At 43.9% G+C, this 22,704-nt stretch overlaps 1 protein-coding gene across 4 annotated transcripts in view; it reads right to left on the bottom strand.

The window, feature by feature from the left end:
• LOC111871774 (fibronectin type-III domain-containing protein 3a) overlaps positions 1–22,704 on the bottom strand; it is a 227,393-nt gene that overhangs the window by 126,382 nt on the left and 78,307 nt on the right. The window contains exon 1 of one of the 4 annotated variants that reach the window (XM_023865122.2): positions 16,014–16,258. The exons of the other annotated variants lie outside the window; for them this stretch is intronic. The gene's annotated coding sequence lies outside the window, so the exon portion shown is untranslated. Of the gene's footprint in view, positions 1–16,013; positions 16,259–22,704 lie in introns of those variants that run through there. 4 annotated transcript variants of the gene reach the window in all.

Below are 22,704 nucleotides of genomic sequence, written 5' to 3'. Positions count from 1 at the left end.
CACCTCTGTTGATTAGCATTGCATAGTTACCAGGTTACGGGGGCTCGGCTATCTTCGGCTCCGCTCGGCTCTCTTCGGCTCCGCTCGTGACGTCACCGCTGTTGATTAGCATTGCGGGGTGATTACTCACCTATTACGCTACGTGGAGCTGGGACAGTAGGGATCAACATGTCACAATATGATAATTTATTCTAACGTACTTTGTATTTAGTTTATGAAATTCTGTGCTTTCAATAAAACTCATATACCTAGAGTTATTAATTTCTCATTTTACCCGGCCCGTTGAAAGTGCTGAATTACCTAATGTGGCCCGCGGTTCGAAAAGTTTGGAGACCCCTGCTATAGACAATCGATTCACTGCTGGCGATATACGGTTGTCAGCCTTACGTGCCGACCGCCCTTTACCCCCAGGAAGATTCCTGGTACTCATTTCTGTTAGAGGCTGAGTCGACCCCAGGGCCCCAGTGGGGCTGGATTAGGTAAATTGAAAAATACACTTGATCGAGACTCGAATCCGCGATCTTCCAGCTTGTAGCATAGTGCCCCCAACCAACTACGCTATCGCGTGCCCCCGATGAACTTATTTTCGATGCTATTTATTTTCAGGAAATGCAACTGTTGCAATAGTAACTTGGAATTCTTTTATTATTTTCCGCCTATTTTGCTAAATTAAAGGGAAACTAGCATGCAATGCAGTGAAGAACTGCAAAGCTAAATTTCTGATTAAGCTCTGCTGTTGATCAAGGCGGTTTCGAAGGTGAATTATTTTATGGCCGTGTACGACACTTAATTGTGATGCATCTTCTGTTTCGTGGTGTCGCTTAATACTGTGTTCTTTTAAGTCAGATAATTTTATATTACAAACGATGCAAACAGCAGGCCCGTTAATACAAAGAAAGAAATATTCTTCTGCCTATCAACTTCGAAAAGTATGAGTTTCATCAACAACTTTCCTATAAGTTATTGCGGCCATATTTGGACAACGATTTATTTGGATATGCCTCAACGAATTATCTTAACGCACTCGACATTCATCCACACTACGGCTGGGACGACACGAGCGCACAAAATGCGTCGGTTGTAACGAACGTCGTGACGTCCGTTGTAGAAATAAAGAAGAGAGGCGAATACTACGCTTTCTTCTGGCTCCATTGCAGACAAAAAACTACGCACCGCATTCTGCAACTGTGTGGTGTCCTCAGCAACGTCCGTCATAAAGTACGTTCGTTACAACGGACGCATTTTGTGCGCTCGTGTGGCCCCAGCCTAATACTACTGAACAGAAATTACGTTTTCTAACAATAAACCTTCTCAAAACTGTCCGATCTCTTTTATACGTTCTCTCCAGCTCTGCTTATTGTTTTATTCATTTTAATAAGCTACAGTATACAGGCATTCTCGTCTATTAATACAGATAATATACTAACGCAGTGTTCAAAACGACAATCATCTCTGTGTAACCACTGTATTTGAACCTTGACAAACACTTGTCAGAATTTTAAAACCTGCTTTTAAACCAACATCGCTACAATTCGAAAGCGTGAGGTCTCTCAAAGACATTATCTCTCTATAAGGGGGCCCATACACGTACGAGTCCGACTCGGCTCGGGTTCCCATGAGCCAAACTCGTCCGTGTGTGGGTCTCCACGTTCATACGTGTGTGGTGAAATTAATCCGAGCCCGGCTCCTCGCCGAGACGGACTCGTACGTGTATGGGCCGCCTAACTGGAGTAATGTTACCTCACTTCAAGCGGCTCCTTCTCTAGCCACACACAGAAGGCAATGAATCACCCACCGCAAGGCCTCATCTGTCTGCACACGGCAACATTTCACAGTGAAGACGAAGTTACATGTACGAATGTGAGTCAAATTGGCCAATCTGGTGTGTATACGGCGTTCAGACCTCCAGGACACCACGACTGGCTTTCTTTTCTGTTCACAATTTAATTCCGCTTCTCCGGAAAGGGTGGGGGTCATCATAAAATGTTTCCCCGTCTCGGGTTTTCTGAGAAATTCCACGCTGAGCGTTTAGTATGCTGCCCCCTTTCCCCAGGGGGAGTCCCGGGGTTGGGAACAAACAAATCAGACTCCGGTATGAAAGAGTTGAACTGCTGCCAACCGTTGATTTGTGGGCTGTTAAACATGCAGGCGACGTGCGCGATTCCGTTTTGACGTCAGCAACATGGCAAACCAGGCTTGCTGGTTGTTTCATTATCACAGCGCTCATCTTGCAAATTTAGAAGCCATGTCGTGAAGTGAGAACTTGAACTTCATAACTCTCTTCCGGAACAGTCTCTATTAGCATACAAATTAGGAATTAAATTATTTCTGAAATAAAATCCTCAACTTTGTCATGGAAGCCTCGCTAAATTTCGTACCTGTGGCTGGGTTTGTGTTAGTGCTGCTGAGTTCTGCGACTCCCGAGTGCTCTCGAGGTTATGTACTTCTCACTAGCCTTTTTGTCCCTTTACAGGCATGTCAGTTCACAGGAGACAGCACATGGCACATCGATGCCCACAAAGCTCTGGCACTGCAGACTCGTGTAGTAAATTCCCAACTTAAAGTTTCAGTAAATAAGTAGAAATTACGATACTATTTACTTTTGGAAGAGGGCCGCGCCATAGCTCAAGCGGTTGGTTGGTTGGTTGGTTGGTTGGTTGGTTAGTTATTGGAGAGGGTGGGTTTCCCCATCCACTGAGACCTCTACTGGTACACTGTGCTTCCCTCTATGATTTCTACCAGTCTCTATATCCTACCGGTACTGGTGCTTGCCATCAGTCCCGCCCAGCCAGCGAAACCGGCTCTACTTGCTGAGAGGTATCTATAATGCTCCCCCCATCTACCAGAGGTATTAGAGACTGCTGTTGGGCGGGAAACGTCCGTTAATTTGGCTCAGTGACCTCCTTTGGAGATATGAGGTTCTTTTACGTGCCGTAAATCTACGACACGGGACCCACGGCTTAAAGTCCCTCCCGGAGGACTTGTTCCCTGAATTTTTCCGCCCTTAAAAATTCGAGACCTCCGCCGGGTATTTGAACCCGCGTACTACGAGTCATGAGGTGGGAACGTTACCTCTAGACTACGGAGGCCGCTCTAGCTCAAGCGGTTAGTCGCTGGCTTCCCACCGCGGCGACCCTGGTTCGATCCCGGGTCTGGTGAAGTGGTATTTGTGGTGGACAAAGTGGCGCTGGGTTAGGTTTTCTCCGAGTACTTCAGCTTCCCCTGCCAATCTTCATTCCACCAATTGCTCCACAATCGTCCTCACCTATCATCTGGGGCTGGTACCATAGGCCAGAAGTGGCCGCAGTACAAGAGACTTAGTCCCACCCCACTAGCAATAAAAAAAAGTTCCACCCCCACTAGCAAAACTGAGAAGGTTCCACCTGAAGATGGAGACAGAATCCAGTGTTTTAAATAAAGTAGGAAGATGAATAACGTCCAGACACAAAATAATTAAACCATGTAATCTCACCCAAAGTAACCTAACACACCAAAAGCCACGACACCCTCCTCGAGAATTATGACAGTCCATAGGCAGAACTGCCTACGTGAGTCGAAACCTGGGGGCCTGAGGCCAAAGCTGCCGTTACCGACGCAGGAGCATCATAATAAAGAAATGCTGTGTCGAACATACAACAAGTACTCAATTTCGACGCCAACGCTTAAACCCCATGCTAACGAAGTATCTGGCTTCAAACGTGAACAGGTGACATGTCAAAAGGTTGATGACTCCGTACTGTAATAAGCGCATAGGGCTGAAGAAATATACTCAGAAAACGAAGCCCGACGTCACTTAGCATACGAGTAATGAAACCTCTGAAGTTAATCGATCCTATCACAACCTAACCCAAATCACCGAATCCTTATCGATACCCGTGACAAATAAATTTACAAAAGCGACATATGACAAACAACCTCACAAAAAGCATTAGAGTCCAGACGAGAACGCGGAGACACACGCAAACCTCATGCGCAGGGTGAAACAAATGAGGTGTACGTCAGTACAACGACGCCGTTTTGCTTTCTCGAATATATGTCAGAATGGGCTGGAAAATCCGAGACCATACAGATCTAAATTGACAAGGATGAAATTCAGAGAGACGTCGACGGTGACCCTGTGACATCTTACAAGGGCAATGGCATAGCAGAACATGTAAAAGCTACGGTAGGCCGCACATCGGCATGCGTCAAGATATGTAACAGTCAAGACACGATGTCTGCGACATGACGCAAAGAAACGAGCATAGTTGAAACGAATGAGATTATGAAAACCGCCGCACACCGGTCTGAGTCATGATACTGACGAATCACGAATGACACAAAACTGCGTCTTTTGCCTCATGTCTTGATGCTTGTCTTGACGCAGTTGGTGTGCGGTTGCCCTAAGACATGTATTTCAAGATTAAAATTCGACGTAATCTATCACAATTAAACAACCTAACCTACCACACCTTAAAACCTTTACGTAACTGAAGCCACAGTCGCCGAACCCTTACGGAACACAGCAGTTAACTGCATCTGAAGAAAGGAGACCATAGGAAGACGTAGAAATACATACAAAAGGGCATGCGTAGGACGAATCAATGAGTGGGAATGTCCGGGCAATGATACCATTAGGCTGAAAACCCACTGACGCGACAAGCCGCGCGCGGTTTGTCGAGTTTTGTCGCTCGCGGCCGTTATTTGTATTGCTTTTATGAGCCGCGAGCGTGGAACGCGGCACACAGGCGGCAGAACTATCGCACGCCTAATACAACTAACGGACGAGCGCGACAAACAGCGGCTAGCCGCTCGCGACTAGTCGCGTCAGTGGGTTTTCAGCCTTACTGACGCAGACGCTTCGTAATCGAAGAATGCGTTGCCGGGCCAATGTCGGAATGAAATGGATAATCCAAAGCCACACGCAATTAAAATTCGATACCGACTTTGAAGTTGGTTTAAGTATGATATGTCGCAAGCAAAATGAAGACTACCACAAGGGCATGAGTCTAACACGTGTGGAACTACCCAGATCTATGACAGTTACTGGGTCGTGGCGTTTGGTTACCACCCCTTATACATATTTGCCGTTTTCCAGATACATTATGCACCCTATGACGTCTCGTAGTTTTCCTCAGTAAGTCCATGTGAAATGCTGAAATAATATTTGAAATGACCACTATCAGGTCCTTGAGCACCATCTACATCAATTCACACTTAACCTACCATTCAACGCCATAAAAGGTAAAGAGGTAAACTCGTTAAGCACTACGCCATGTAAGCGTACGGGTGAGTGAAAGTATAATCCACATTTTCTTGACTTCGGCATTAGTTGGAGGTGAGTGCTCAGCTTCACGCCCCGGCTGCTTTAGCCCCGGTACCCATTGTATAGGAGGTTGGGTGAACCCCAAAGCCGGTCTGGACGGCGTGGAGAAGTAATAATTCCGTTTAAAACGATGTTAAATAAACAATAAATGGGAAGACGGCATGACACTTCGGAGTAACGGTCTTCTGGGAAGTGACCCCATACAGTTTTGTAGGAAGAAGGAACGGAGGCTGTGAGTTCATCCGAAACGAAATTAAGGCGTTATATCCCAGAAGACCGTAACTGTAATATTCAGCGCCATGAGAACTTCAACTCTCGCTTCCAAAAGTGAGACGTACAAAACCCACGACAGTGACAGAATGACGAAAACAAAGATGACAAAATCCAAGGGCTAACAGCATCATAAATCCCGCTGAGGGACCACTCTGAGCCAGATAAATCAATCACACAGTATCGTCGTTTGTACATGATTTAAGACCTTCTTGCCGATACATAACTTTCTTAGTTGTTTCACCACCAACACACTTCTGTTTTCATGCTACTCTCATTCTAGCTGCAATCGAATTTTACTGTAGCATAAATATGCGATGTCAAAGTCAGTATAGTCCTCGTTATGTACGCGTTCCTCTTTCCCTCTATCTCTCTATGGCTCTATAGCCGTTGTAGGCCTTGGCAGCTTTTTCAGTTTCTTACTCTATACACAGACGGTAGGACTCCTTGGGCGGGAGATCAGGCCGTCGCAAGGACGCTACCTACATACAGAACAACACAAACACAGTATGCTATGCCCCCAGTGGGATTCGAACACACGATCCCGGTGTTTGAGTGGGCGAAGACGGTTCATGCCTTAGACCGAGCGGTCACTGTGATCAGTCCTCTTTTCCTCTATGTACAACTCCTTCCTTAGCATACTGTTTTACTGTACTTCTTCTGCCCTCAGGGTTTTACAAGCACCGGCAAAACAGCTGTCATTTATGAACATTAAATTAGGTTACAGTGATTTGGAAAGCAGCCGACGCAACAAAGAAAATAATAACAATGGATCCAACGTAATTTGTTCTTAAACATTAATTTTATTGATTATGGTTGTGTTTTAGATATGTACATCAAAGTGAAATGACCGATAATATAGTACTGTACGCATTCATTGTTCGATTAACTTATCGACTGCAGAAGTTACACGGCGCTGAGTGACTTGAGGATGCCTGGAAAGAACACAGCCGCAAATATCAGAAGAAAAGACCAGTAGCACGTCATGTCGCGACACCATCGTACTCAGTTTGTGTTGATTTTGATTTCGAGGCATGTTCATACCGGCCTACTTTGTTTTATCTACTTTCATTTCCAATTCCAATTTCTTCATAGTACAGAAAATCAATTTCCGCATTGCTCTCTGCCGCTTTTTACAGCAGACGTACTTTCTCTAAGTAAACTGAAATCGTGGGTAAGTGTATGTAATTTACTGAGACCACTTGGTGTCAGCTCCTCCTCATTCTCCTGGTCGTAAGCAATTCCACGGAGTTCAGTCCATCTTGAGAAGCCAACAGCCGCTAACCCAGGCAAGAAACCCCCACCCCTTGCATTTCATGGATTCATAAGGCTCATTACTACGTTTACAACAACCCGACAATGGTCCTTAAGTGAGCCAGTACCTGCCAACACGTCCCACTTATTTAAGAACCAATTTAATGTTATCCTCCCACCTTCAGGGCGGATTTTTCCCTTCAGATCTTCGGAATGAAAGTGTGTTATCCCCTTCTAATCACTCCCACGCATGCTGCATACCCCCTCCCATCTTATTTGTTCCGACCATCCCAACATTATTTGATAAAGGTGACAAATCATGGAATTCCTCTCTGCACAATCTCTTCCATCCTGTTATAGGCAGTGTCACGTAACTTCGAACAAGGTCCGCATTCCTAGTCAAATCCCGCGCACAGCTTGTGGTGGGAGGAGTTTCTTAACACTCGTTCTTCCACTGGCCGCCTGTCACTTCACACACCCTCCACCCCCTTGTCTGAATTTCTTCTTCTGCGCATTCAAGGTTACTCCTGGCCTTGCTCGAAGTTATGTGACACTTGCTATACTTCCTCTTCTTCAGATTCAATTATTCACCTCCGCCCAATTTTCTGATTGCACATTACGTTAAAAATAAAAAGAAACGGCGACAGAGGGCCATAGTTTGATCAAAATCCACCATACTGGTAAGGAACTGAAATGGGCGGAAACGGAGTACATGACGTCTAACTAGTAAGTCCTGGGAAAGTGGCCTTCTCTAAGGTTATGATCACACTTACAGACTAATAGGCTAGTTAATCAGCTAATCAAGAAATTAATTGGATGCTTGAAACCAGAACATCTGTTACTGAATTTTGGATCCCAGTCCACAGCTTAACACATTTCTCCAAGATCGATTTTAATAATATCACCTCTTCTACGTTTAGATTTCTCAAGTGCATACTCACCATTGTTTTAATGGGTGAGGAATGTACACAATGAATGTCTTTGTTATAGAAATTTCTCTAGGACTTGGTTACTACATCCCTGTGGTATTAAAATCTCTTTCTCAGGGCTCTGTTCTCAACCCACGCTCTTTCCTTAGAATGAGTCTCAGTTTCACAATCATGTGGAGCATGTAAAACTATGGTGTTATGCATAAAGCATTCCCTAAGTGTTCTCATTTTTCGTACGGTTTATGTAATACGTGAACCTATAAAAATTCTCGAAAAGAAAATTGTTACGGAAGTCGTGGGAAGGAAGTGATTACACTAGCAGAGTTGTGAGCAAAAGAGCGTATCAAACGATAGTGCACCCGTTCAGCATTTCATGTTCTCACTTATTCGAGGAAACATATTGATTCATTTGTTACTTCCCCTGCGAAACGCTGGGTCCCGTCTACAGTGGTACTCCGCACCGTCAGAATCTAAAATACTACAATCTTATAAGAATTTCGAGCTAGTTACACGATTTTGGTATAATTAGAATGGTAAGTCAAGGAGGATGAGATGGGCATGGCATGTAGCACGAATAGGGAGATGAGGATTTCTAATAGGAGAGTGGTGGGAAAGCAAGAAGGAAAAAGACCACCGGAAAGACCAAGACGCACGTGGGTGCACAATATTAAAATGAATCTTAGAGAGATGGGAAGGGATGGAACTGACTAGATGGATCTGGCTCGGGATAGGAACCAGTGGAGAGTTCTTGTGAACACGGTATGAACCTTTTGGTTTCAGAAAATGCTGGGAAGTTCTCGAGTAGCTGCACAATTGGGGGCTTCTCAAGAAGGGCTCAGCTCCATGAGTGAGTTAGATTATTATATTTAAGAATTCTTTATATCACGCATGGTTATCTGCCACGGTCACAAGCAGAGGAAATGGCACAGCAATAACAAGCAGGGCTCGATCGACGTTAACCCTTTAAAGCAGTGGTTCTCAACTTTTGTCAGACCGCAGCCAATTCTATTTTCTATAAGACGAGGGCCCAGCGGTTGAGAAACACTGCTTTAAAGCACAGTGGTTATACTATAGTCTTCCTTAACCTACAGGTGCCAACGGCAAAATTCCAAAACTCTTCCTTGTTGATTAGGGATACAGTGCGGTCGCACTGCATGCAAATTGAAATAGATAAAAAGGTAAAGGTAAAGACGGTCATGGTAGCCGAGCGGTCTAAGGCATGTACTGTCTTCGCTCGCTTGGAAACCGAGATCGTGGGTTCGAATCCCACTCAGGGCATGGATGTTTAGTTTGTGTGTGTGCGTTTTTCTGTGTTTGTGTACAGGTAGAGGCCTTGCGACGAGCTCATCACCCGCCCAAGGAGTCCTACCGAATGTGTAAGATCTAGAAAAACCGAAGTGAACGGAGAAGTTCATGGAGGTAGACCTAGGCCCAGTGGGGCTGTAGTGCCACGAAAAAAAAAGAAAGATGTCCTGTGTTTAACTAATTAAGCACTACGCCATGAAGACGTATGGGGAGTGAATGTATAGATCCAGATTTTCTTGACCTCGGAACTAGTTGGAGGTGAGTGGACAGCTTCACGCCCTGGCTCCTTTAATGCCGGTACCCATTCTATGGGAGGTTGGGTGGACCCCAAAGCCGGTCTGGACGATTGGAGAAGTGAAAATTCTTGACCCTACAGGGATTCAAACTCCGACCCCTCGGTCGTCCAGCCATAGCCAGTCGCTATACCGACTGCGCTAGTCCGGCTCCTATACACACAAATCTATAATCCGAAAAAATAGGACGATATAAAACAGATACTTAAGGATTATTGGAAAATGTCAGTTAAATCCTTACGTGCAGATTTCTTAAATTCTTAAACTTGACAAGCAACCCCAGGCTTCGCGCCACCAACACACGTTAAACTGAACACCCTTCCCAACAAGCTGATAAGACAGCTGTGTGGAACCTATTTATACAAGCAATTAAAATAGAGGGATTAAAAAAATAGTAATAAAGTCTCACTTTATGCGGAAAATTTGAAATGATGCGAATCTCCCCACCACCCCCCCCAAAAAAAAATCGGCACGACTCAAGTATGTGTTTCAAAACTTTGTCTTCCATTATGTGAGGTCATCATGAACACATCCTGGCATAAAATGCGACCGCACTGCACCTGATAATAAGATATATGCACAGGTACAGTCTAGAAGTACGAAAATGACCCTTAAGCTTCGTAATTACATTACAGGTAGGAAGTTTGCAAGTAATGGCAATGCCTCAGAAGAAATCGCCGAGCAGAAGAATCCGATTTCAGGGCAAGAAGATTATACGCAACACCCTGCAAAGTCTACACGGAAGAGAGAAAACAGGTCCCACTATTCCTTTGCGGAAAGCTATAGAAAAGATAAAAAAGGTTGTGGGCACAAGCGTACGAATTGTACGGAACAACGGAGGGACTGTAGAAAGGCGGGGAAGAAAACAACAGAATGAACTCGACAAAGTATAGCAAGCAGAACTTTCTTAGAGTTTTACACGTAAGTAAATAAATGTCAGCTTTGCGCATATTTCTCAGTGCCGTTAAAGAGAGATCTACGTTTGAACGGAAAAGAAAGGACTAATTTTAAAAGGTTAAAAAATAACAGAATTTTTTTGAGAAAGATAAAAGTTATAGTGTTTAGGTTATGTATAAGACAAAAAACATTTTACTGGAGTTTAACGACATTACGTCGAGCGCCATATTTGACGGCACTGCCGATAAATGAGAAAGTGTCCCAATAACTAGCCCTGTAGGTAGTTAAAACATGGGTTCGAGCCCATCATGCGCCAAAAAAAGTACATGCAACCTGAACTTCCACGTAAATGTAAAGCTGTCCCTGTGCTTAACTAATTGAGCACAACGCCATGAAGATGTATTGCGGAGTGAAAGTATAGATCCATGTATTCTTGACCACGGCAGTAGTTGGCGGTGTGTGGTCAGCTTCAGGTCTCGGCCGCATTACTCCTGCGGAAAGAGTCCCAGATACACATTGGATGGGATGCTGGGCGTGCCCAGAACCTGTCTCAACGACGTGTAGAGAAGAAAATCTTACCCCTACCAGGATTGGAACTCCGACCCTTCGGCCGTCTAGCACGTAGCAAGTCGCTATACCGACTGCTCTATGAAATTCCAGGAGATGCCATAAACGAAAGTGTGGGACAATGAGCGACAGCCAGTCATACTGTGGGGAAAGGTAGGGTTCGTTAAGGGTCGGAAAGGATAGATGATTCCAAGCCGAAATCCCAAGACTATCTTCACGATATGACAAATGCACGTATCCCCATTCTGCGAGCACTGTAGTCCTCGATAATGCATCATGTTATAGCACAACACAGAAGAACATAAAGCTTCCTCCGGTCGCAACAATAAATTCGGTATTGTTGTGGGTTCGAAACATCATCGTCAAACTACACTTGTGCAATGGTAGAAACTGCGAAACAAAATAATCCGCAGTTTGTGCACTAAGTTGACAGAATTCTGGTAAGAACTAAACGCCTACTGTAATTTCAGTATCTGAAACGACAAGAAAACTTACGTATGTATGCGTATTGAAGTCAGTAGAAAATACAATTTGGGGGGCTTCCGTGCTGATATATTACAGATGGGAGTGATCTATGGAGTGCGCCGCTGAGATGGACTCAGATGGCATGATAAGCATACCAAGTTTCATGAAGATTGGTACAAGCGTTCAAGCAATATTAAGGTTCTGCCTCAGCAACCCGTAAGGTTGTAATGTTGGTATTACTGATCGGTAAGATTTATGTTGCAGCCGTTGAAATAGATTCAGGTGTCATGATATACGTAACAAGTTCAATGAAGATCGGCCGAGGCACTTAAGTGTTACTATAGCAACAATTTGAAAGGATGTAAAGTTGGTATTACTGATCGAAGAGAGCAATATCGTGGCCTATGACGACGATGGGGAAGATTCTTGAAGGCCGCACAAGAGATCCGGCAGATGGGAAGCCTACAAACAGTTCAATTGTCACGGCTGGCCTGTTATTAAAGTTATATACTCTTGTTCGTGAGTTTAGTCAGGTTTGCAAAGATTAAAGTAAGCCAAACCCGTTGGCCGCGCCATAGCTCAAGCGGTTAGTCGCTGGCTTCCCACCGCGGCGGCCCAGGTTCGATCCCGGGTCTGGTCAAGTGCGATTTGTGGTGGACAAAGTGGCGCTGGGGCAGGTTTTCTCCGAGTACTTCGGTTTCCCCTGCCAATCTTCATCCCACCAATTGCTCCACAATCACCCTCACCTAACATCTGGGGCTGGTACAATAGGCCAGAAGTGGGCGCAGTACAAGGGACTTAGTCCCACCCCACTAGCAATAAAAAACCAAAAACATATTAAAATTAAAAAATGTTACTACTGGAAGTAACATGTAGGCTTACTTTAAAGGCGACTACCCCGGCCTGAATGTTTCGAATGTGTCATGATTTAGTGACTAGACAAGGAGTTTGGATTGTAAGTTGATATACTGGACGCTTGTAACTCGTAATTACAAGTAATTTTGACGTTATCACTAATCTACAAACTTTACATTTCACTACAGCACATGCTAATTCTTCAGTTCGTCTTCACTAGCCGGGGCTAGGTTACGGCTTCCAACAATGTTGATTCCTCAACTTCTGTGTTCAACGGCTCCTGTCCTTGCTGGACGGCAACTCCCTCACATTCTCGACTAACGGAAAGTCAAAAGTCAGGATTACTTTACCACCAATCAGTTCGACTTGGAGACAAGCCCCCTGAGGTTCACGACCAGATTCTTTTTCTGCAACTGAACTCTTGCGGCCATTAACCTCATGTAACATCCTCTCTGATGGGAGGATAGATTTGTTTCTTATGAAGACATCGCCTTTGTCTAGTGTACGCATCGCACATATGGCATGTTGACTGACCGGAAAAATCCAGTACGTTCTCCTTATACAGCCTCGGCACGAACCGCATAGAAAACATCGCTTCCAACAATGCCTCTGTTGTTGCGTGGTTATTCGTTATGGCGAAACCATGTTTACCGTGCCACTGTCTAGCAATGGATGCCTTCTCTGGGTCTGTTACTCCGGCTTTCATCCGTCATGTCACAATGCTACGCTGTACTCTCGATATAGCCTTGGACCAGGGGTCTCCAAACTTTTCGAAACGCGGGCCACATTAGGTAATTCAGTACTTTCAACGGGCCGGATAAAATGAGAAATAAATAACTCTAGGAAACCTTCTGGAAACATCCTTTGTCGGCTGGGAGGGGTAACCGATAGCCGTACCACGCCGGCCGTCGTAGAACGGACTAAAGTTCCGGTAGCCTTATCATCATTCCTCGCTACCAATTCTGGGAACAGTTAGAGCAAAACTGGGCATAAGTTGCCTTTAATACAAAAATTGTAATAAGTACGACACCGGCGGTGGTGATGATCTGCTACAATCACACTGCACCACTGCAAGAAGTCTTGCGCACAAGACGGTTAGTAACGAACTGCTCGCGCTACCTACATTGCCACGAAGTGACACTGCCGATCGAGGCCGAACAAGTACGAAGAAATATCGCTCAGTATACGGTCCAGAATTAGTAAAATTGTGAATAAAATTAATATTAACATAATATGGAATATCAATATATTTTAAACACAATCTTAATTAATGAACTTGAAATCTATGAAGAGGTATTTTTTTTTTACCAGTACTCATTGGAAAATTAGTTCAATTGGCGCATTTCTGCACAATTCTTTCGCGGGCCGTAGTTTGGATACCCTTGCCTTAGACTGTACATGAAACCTCTTCTTCTTGTCCTTCGTCCCTGTGGAACGCAGCGATATCAGCATTCCAGCGCCCCCATCGAATCGGAAATCCCTGGTCAGACGGGTTGTAGCAGTTCCTTTAACATTCACAAAATTCTCCGTCGCCCAGAGTGTATTGACGTGTTTCGTATAATTCTTAGAATAAACTGTGATTGTCGTCCTTAACAGCGTTAATCCGTTGGTATTTTTAATGGGGACGCAGTGTGATTGAATTTTTAAATATTATTCACTGAAGTTCCTACTTCGACGAGTGAAGTCTATCGAGCGGGCGGTTTGTTTGTCACCTAATGGCGATTAATACCGGTAAAGACCGAAGAATGTAAGCTGAAAACTTTTGCAATAGACTTCACCTATGCAATATCCTGTTTACACTGTACACATTCATCACGACACGTTAGTCAGCGGTCTCAGCACAAGGAATAGCAAATCGTGTGCTGTAAAAGTCGAACGGCATGTCTTAGGTTCTTGGTTTTGTGCATGTACCGGATATTCGTGTATACAGCTGAGATTATTCCAGATTGTACGACGTCAAACGGTAGGCTGGTATGCGAAGACATTAACTGAAACGCATGAGGAGATTAAGCCTACAATCCCGGTATTTGTCTGGAGGGGCTGAGGAATACTACGAAAATCGTCAGACGGGAGAGCCGGCCTCCGGGCCGAAATTCGAATACAGGACCTACCGAATACAAAACACGAGTGCTACCCATTTAACGGCGACTACAGCTTTGTATTATTTTTTGAACAGGAAGCTTCATCGACATCATAACAGAATCTTGCCATTTGATCCTATCGCCAGGTAAATCCGGCCGATTTCTTCATAACGAATTTCTTCTCAGACAGTTTTCAAATTCTGTTCTCTATCTAGGTCTTGTACCCACACGAACCTCCTTCATCCTAAAAAAAAAAACGAGAGGCAATGGTACATTGTGGGTTGGCCCTGCCCTATACAGTATAAACACATTCTATTAAACATTTGCTACATAAAACTGACCCCTCAGAATCTGCCAAATATCCCACGACCTCCCTAAATACGTATTACGTGTAATGAATACTATGTTCAATTTCTTGTTGTGTGTTATGCTCATCCTGGGATCTTGACATTTCAGCACCACAGTCACTCATGCCCACGCAAGGCTCATGTGCAAAACACATATGGATGGACTTCGTGACGCACGAGGAAATAATACGCATCACTTTCTGATGTACAAGTTTTACAACGAAATTCATAACATGTTTACAAATGATTTATGGGGACCAAACCGATAACATACACGCCTGATTTTCGATTGCACAAAACGTTACTCCCGCGAGCTAACACGAACATAGCTGCGGAATGCTAACATATTTCGGCGCGTTCAGTGACTAACTGTATGAACATGCTAGTTCCACCTGTCGCAATTCCAATGCACATAATAAAAACAAGTACAAGTAAACCTTCCTAGTCTACAGGGCACGCTTTGATTTTCTTGTCGTCTTTGTTGTTCGGTTTTCTACCGACAATGTTTCAATTGCATAGGATATAATCGGCGAAAGGCAGCAGAAAATTATTCTTCAGAAGCGATTCGGGAAGGAAGCCCCTGCTATATATTTGAAAATCTCAACATCCTTCTCGCGAAACACTTCAAAATGATAAACCTTAACCAGGTTAGCAAGTTCCCCGAAGTAGGTTCATTCCAAATACAAGTCAGACATGTTACGACTGTGAAAACCTGTTCTGTTTATTGTTCAACATTCTGATGTTTACGAATATCACGGATTTAGTTCTGAGGGTCATCCCTTAGCCCAATGTTGAACTCACACATTGTACTCTTTTCGTCTCGTCCGTAGGAAATCCAGCGCAGCCCGTGGATTCAATGTGGGTATATAAAAATGAATGCGTAATTCCTTAGGCCACGCCTTACTTCGCTGAAGAAAACACTCCTACTAATATTTTAACATGAATGACATCATCTCATGTAAAAAGAATACGTACACAATAAACCATGGCACTAAATTACATTTGTAACTAGAAGCGCGATGTCCTGCAACCAGTTGCTGTATATGACCGATTGACCGCTCAGTTCAAGACACGTCAGATCAAAAATTGAGGTCACATCAGGTAACGGTGTAATGCGGTCTGCTGTATGCGTTTTCACCTGCACTTAAGCTGTGCATTTTATACTAACATACTGAAAACTACAAAATAGCAATTCAGAATTTCTAAATACGTGGAAGACTACAGACAAGCCTGTTTATCGTGCAAGGTTGGCAGCACATTACGAGTTTCAAACATGTACACATTTTTTCTCGTATAATTTGAATCTATATGCAAATTTAAATTACACACACTACATAGAATTAATCATTAAATAAACATTATGCTTTCAAACATTACTCATGTAATATTCTTAATTAGTAAATTCAATCAAGATCTATTTCTTTAGCTCAATAAACAGAACTTACATGTCAATCGCAACTTGTCAGTTTACAGGCTCAATTTAAACTGGCGGGGAAAAAATTAAGTCAGAAACACTTGATTAGTTGGAACACAAACACTTTCTGTGGAGTCACCAACACTTTTACACTAAAAGAAAGTTTAAAGACACTCCAATTCACAATAAAATAAGTCAATTCTTCGTTATCGAACGTATAAAGCGACCCTACCACTACACGAGCCGACTGAATGCTTACGTGTCGGTTGGCAGAGATTCAGGAGTCAAGGCGCGAGACTGTTAGCTCCGCATACTGGTCGCTATTCCAGGGATGTGTCATATCGGAAAAGGCTGCAAGCGAGTCTCCAATTTCACGATTACAGCCGACAATATACGAACCAGGGAAGGTCACTCACTCGGACTCCGGGAGTCAATGAACGCCCTGCCGACAGCTACGGTGGAGTGGTCCAGCAGTCGCAGACTCCCTCGAAAGCAATAACACGATGGCAACCCATGTAGTCCATTTTCTCTTCCGTAACGTCTTGCTTTGCGTGAACCATACACACACCCAGTTCTACATTGCTATTTAACATATCTTACTGGCTAATCGTGTTTTTTCTTTAAGTCGGCATCACCATCTGAAGACCAGGCTTCGTTTCGCGGCAGCCGCAGGAATTCTTTTCTCTTCACCACCGAATGCACATCGGTTCTGGGGCCAACCCAGTCTCCTGACTAATATCAATTCAGAGACTTTCCCCTGAGGTAAAGTGGCAAGAGGGTGATACTAGTGACGAGATTAAAAACGTGTGGAGCTTCACTCTCCGTACGTTTTCATATGTGATCTTTAAGCACAGGGACCTAACCTTAGGCGTTCATCTCAAAATGCTTTACACTTTGTATTTTTAAGGATTGCACCCTGTTGCGTATATGTACAATGAACATATACAATTTTTGCCGTCAACGCGTTACGTTCGGTAATGGTATGTGAGAAACTTGCAGCACCTGAAGATGACCTGCTTGAGGTCGAAACGTGTAGTGCGTGTTATTACTTACTTACTCATTGAGCTGAGCCCTTCTTGAGGAGCCGCCAATTCTGCAGCTACTCAAGAATTCCCCAGCATTTTATGGACCTTGAAGGTTCATTGCCGTGTTCACAAGAGCCATCCACTCGTTCCTATCCTGATCCAGATCAATCCAATCCATACCATCCCATCCTATCTCTCTAAGATCCATTTTAATATTGTCCACACACCTACATCTTAGTCTTCCCAGTGGTCTCTTTCCTTCTGGCTTTCCCAATATCCTACATCGATTTTTCTCCTCCCCATTCGTGCTACATGCCCTGCCCATCTCACCCTCCTTGACTTGATAAGTGCGTGTTCTATAAATAAATAATGAAGTATTATTGCGTTGACGGTAAAACTGTGCATGTTCATTGCCTGATACTTACTGTTTCATTTGACGACTGTCTGCCAACTGTGCTTTGCAGACATCATCGAATAAGAAATGGAATATGCATTATATAACGGTAATGATGTGGTATACTGCGAAGACGATACGTTTTAATGTCCTGACCCTGTATTTGTTTATAAAGACTGAAGCAAAGGACGAAACATATTTGTCACAACCGATCGCTGGGCCGACATTCTAACGAGAAACTTCACGAATACGAAATAAGGACGTGGTGTTCGCAGTTGATATCTGAATATCAAATAAGCTAACAAAGTGCTTCTTTGTTCTACTTATTTCACAAACTTGTCCGTACCACCAACACCAAACACAACAGAATAAATACCTAAGCGTATAACCTCATTACAACGAACGCAACAGTCATTTCTTCCTTATAGGCCTACGAAACGAACAAGTTCACCGTCTTAATATGGCTGTTTATCCGCTGTGTCTGTATACTTACTGTTACCTTTCTCTCCTTCTAAGCGGTATTTTTGCAGCAGAATTCCCCACAGAATTTTCCAAGCACTTAATGCCTAACAATCCACGCTACACTTCCGTCTCATCGTGAGCTCCTTCATTATGCCATCATACACTGTGTGTCCAGGATCCGTTGGAACTATTTCTTTCTTTTATTTTGACCTGAAATACCATCTGTTGGCCAGTTGTGGCGTTAAGATTCTTGAAGTTTCAGCTGTGGCTGTCTATAATTTCAAAGCGCAAGCATCGCTGTGTCATGTGTTCTGACCTGGAATGTAACAGTACTGTTCTGACGCTCGTCGGAAAATGGCGGTTGAACAGAGAGCCAACATCAAATTTTGTTTGAAGTTAGGCAAAACAGCCGGAGAGAGTACGAAATGATGAAAAGTGTGTACGGTAGTGAGTGCTTGAGTCGCTGAACATTTCTAGATGGTATGCTGTATTTCGTGACGGCAGGGAGGACACTGAAGACGCTCCACGTGCATCAAAGCCGAGAACAAGTCGCAGTGAAAAAAAAACGCGAAAAAGTGACCGAAATCCTTGCATCAGACAGATGTGTTTCTGCAAGACTCATCCAGGAGCTTTTCGGAAGGTCTGTGCGCGGTTTGTACCGCACGCGCTGTCAGGCGATGAAAAACATGTCATAGTGGAACATTGAAAAGACATGTTACGGTCGGCCCAAAGTGATACAAAATTTACAAAATCGATTGTTACTGGTGACGGGACATGGTGTTTTCAATATGAGCCTCTCACAAAGCGGCAGAGTGCAGCGTGGTTGAGCGCACAGAAGCCGAAACCAAAGAAAGTGCGCATGCAAAAGAGTCGAGTGCTAACCGTTTTCTTCGATTCCAAAGGAATCATTCACAAGGAATTTCTGTCAGAAGGTCAAACAGTGAATTCTGATTATTATCTCGGAGTCCTCAATTGTTTGTTGGCGGGAATTCTTCGAATTAGACCTGAATATCGAAAGCAAGGTTCCTGGTCGCTCCTCCACGACAATGCCCCACCCCACAAATCGAAGATCGTGCGTGATTTTTGTTTGGCCAGAAAAGGGATCACAGTCCTTGATCATCCTCCATATTCGCCAGATTTGGCTCCAGCAGATTTCTGTTTGTTCCCAAAAGTTAAGTTGGCGATGAAAGGAGACTTTACGACACCATCCAGGACATCCAAAGGGAATCTACCGCAGTTTTAAATGCAATTCCACAAATGGAGTACAGTGACTGTTTTCGAAAACCTTTCAATCGATTCCAGCTATGTACTGATGGAGAAGGAGACTATTTTGAATAAATAGAGTGAAATTTTGAAAATAATTCACGTCTTGTATTTTTAATGAACACAGTCCTAACAGAACCTGGACGCACTGTGTACGTCACCAACCCTTCAGACGTCAAAATGTCCTGCCCTCTCTAATACCAACATTTCGGCCGTTTAAGACAATAACGCTAATTCATATAGGTTCCCGCCTGTGTGATAACTTAAGATGGGCAAAACGGGTCTGCATCGAGGTCCAATTCATTCATCTATGCATTACAGGTCTTCTTAGTGACCCTCTCGTTTAACACGTTCCAATCATTCACTTAATCGTATCAATGAATTGCCCTACGTTCTATATTGGGTCTTTTGTCTTTATAAATTATGGACTACGTAACCTGAAAAAATAATAATAGTAATTATTATTATTATTATTATTACTGGGTAGTCCGGAGAGCCTAGTCGGTATAGGGACGGGCTGCTGGCTGGATGGCCCGGGTTCGATTCAAGGCAGTGCAAGATTTTTCTCTTCTCCACAGCGTTGCTGCCGGGTGCTGTAGGTAAGCGCTCTCACATGCATCTCGTGCCGTGGTCAAGAAAAGTGGAGCTACATTTCCACTCCCCGTATGGATTCATGACATAGTGCTTACCTAATTAAATGCAGCAATAACTTTATTATTATTATTATTATTATTATTAGTATTGCTGCAATTTTCTTTTCTACCAGGTGTTACACTTATTAATCTATTTTCGAATTACACGTCTTACGAAAGTAATTTGAAGTTATAAACAACTGTTCTTGGAAGATAAAGTTGCAAACATGTTATCTGAACTGCTGCCCCTTTAAGATTGCGGGGATGCCTTATGTCAGGGTGTTCGGTACCACGGCAGTTTGTGGAAGATTGTCAGCAGTCTGTTGTCACCTGTTCCATACTTTAGAACTGCGTTGACTGCCACGGAGTGACGCTATTTTTTTCCTTCTTCTTCTGAGCTCATTAGAATTTCAAAGTCAACAGTCTTGTCTTGCAAATTTAATGGTGTGTATTTATAATTAACGCCGGACACGGTAGCCGAGCGGTCTAAGGCATGTACTGTCTTCGCTCGCTCGGAAACCGGGATCGTGGGTTCGAATCTGTTTCCTGTGAGGCACGAACTGAATTCTTATATATTATTCTTATACACTGCCGGTCACAGTAGCCGAGCGGTCTAAGGCGTGCACTGTCTTCGCTCGCTTGGAAGCCGGGATCGTGGGTTCGGATCTGTTTCCTGTGAGGTACGAACTGAATTCTTATATATTATTCTTATACACTGCCGGTCACGGTAGCGGAGCCGTCTAAGGCATGCACTGTCTTCGCTCGCTTGGAAGCCGGGATCGTGGGTTCGGATCTGTTTCCTGTGAGGTACGAACTGAATTCTTATATATTATTCTTATACACTGCCGGTCACGGTAGCCGCGCAGTCTAAGGCATGAACTGTCTTCGCTCGCTCGGAAACCTGGATCGTGCGTTCGAATCCCACTCAGGGTATGGATGTTTAGTTTGTGTTTGTGCGCGTTTTTCTGTGTTTGTGTACAGGTAGAGGCCTTGCGACGAGCTCATCACCCGCCCAAGGAGTCCTACCGAATGTCTAAGATCTAGAAAAACCGAAGTGAACGGAGAAGTTCATGGAGGTAGGCCTAGGCGCACTGAGGCTGTAGTGCCAAGGAAAAGAAAGTAAAGTAAAAGTAAAGCTATCCCTGTAACAAGCCGTGGAGGCCCATAGGGTTGTGAGACGTTGAGGCTCCCACATTATCTAGACAATCGGCTCAAAGATGGCGGTAAGGTTGTCAGCCTTACGCGCCGGCCGCGCTTTACTCCACATGAAAATTATTTAATTAATTCCTGGTACTAATTCATGTTAGAGGCCAAAACGACCCCAAGGCCACAGTGAGGCTGGAAGGATTAGGTCAACTGAAAAAATCCAATGACCTCATCGGGACCTGAACCCGCGATCTTCCGGCTTGTAGCATAGCCCCTCAACTAACTACGCTACCGCGTGCCTCCCTTTCTATTTTAGTACTACTTAAAATTAAATATATAATTTAAGCGGTAAACAGTTTTCATTGTACAGGACGATATAGAAAGGTAAAGCTGTACCTGTGCTTCACTATTTAAGCCCTAAGCCATGAAGGCGTATGGGGGGCAGATGTATAGATCTACATTTTTCTGACCTCGACACTAGTTGGAGATAAGTGGTCGGCTTCAGCTTCACGTCCCTGCCGCTTTACTCCCGGTACCTACTGTATAGGAGGCGGGGTGGGCCCCAGAGCCGGTCTGGTCGACGTAGAGAAGATAAAATTCTTGACCTCACCAGGACTCGAACTCCGATCCCTCCATCGTCCAGCCCGTATACGCTATCCCGCATCCGAAAGACATCAATACACAGCGATAAAGAAGTCAGTGATCAGGACAGCCTACCCCAAAGACGGAAAATCCTACCTGTTTATACGAATTCCGTACTTAATGCTCCGCCTAACTATACAGACCACCTGCTTCGCTAGACCAAGGGAATCCTGAAACCAATATTGCGCATGTTGTAGCTGACTGACAAGAGTGAGCTATCTTTGTACACGAGGCCCGAATCCAATCCGTTACCTGACTCATTTGCTCGTGAAAGTTAGACCTCTAATGGTAACAGCTGTTCGGAAAATACGCTACTCAAACAATTACAATTACAATTCTAATAAGATCTAAAAGTTTGTACATTGGTACAAATCTTATATTTTTGGTTATTATCCATCATTTTGTCTCTATCTAAAAAATCGTCCTGTTTGTTTTTCAAAACACAACGTTTCGGAGACTGGATTCTGTCTCCATCTGTCTCCGGACTCTCCGGAGATAGGGACTAGCTCTATCTACGTATTGGGGCCAACTGAGTAGATGTTACCTGAAGACGGAGACAGAATCCAGTCTCCGAAACGTAGTGTTTTGAAAAATAAACAGGACGGTTTTTAGATAAGAGACAAGACGATGGATAATATCCAAAAACTTAATATTTGTATCAATTATAATTCTGCAGAATCAGAACCCCTCTCCCCCCAAAGAAGGGGAGGCCGTGCGAAATATTATCTTCCCGCTATCAGCAATTGAGGTATCATTCAGACGGGCATATGAAGCATGATATGAAGACAGATTACATATATAGGCTCTACCTTCACATTTTGTCACGTTAAGGTCATGAATATGGAGAGAAGTAGCGGCGTTGCGAAGTTTGGAGGTTATTCCTGTCAACTTTTATTTACTATCAGATATTCGAACAGAAACAGATCAAATACACGGAGCACAACAAATCTTGCGAAGCTGACAGTCGACTTGCTGGTCAAGTAATTTCGCTTTTACCGAATCCGAAGGTTCAATTATTTACTCACAAGAACCAGAGAGACACCGCACCCAACATTTAGATGAACCACTTCAAACCCTCACACAGTAACCGGTATATACGTTGGGCATTTTCCACTGAATCGTTTTGCATGAAGAAACATAACGTTTTGGGAACTGCTT

The sequence above is a fragment of the Cryptotermes secundus genome, unplaced genomic scaffold (genome assembly GCF_002891405.2).
Source record: "Cryptotermes secundus unplaced genomic scaffold, Csec_1.0 scaffold428, whole genome shotgun sequence".
NCBI lineage: Eukaryota > Metazoa > Arthropoda > Insecta > Blattodea > Kalotermitidae > Cryptotermes > Cryptotermes secundus.
The sequence above is the reverse complement of the archived record's forward strand: the minus strand, read 5'-3'. Positions and strand labels throughout refer to the sequence as shown.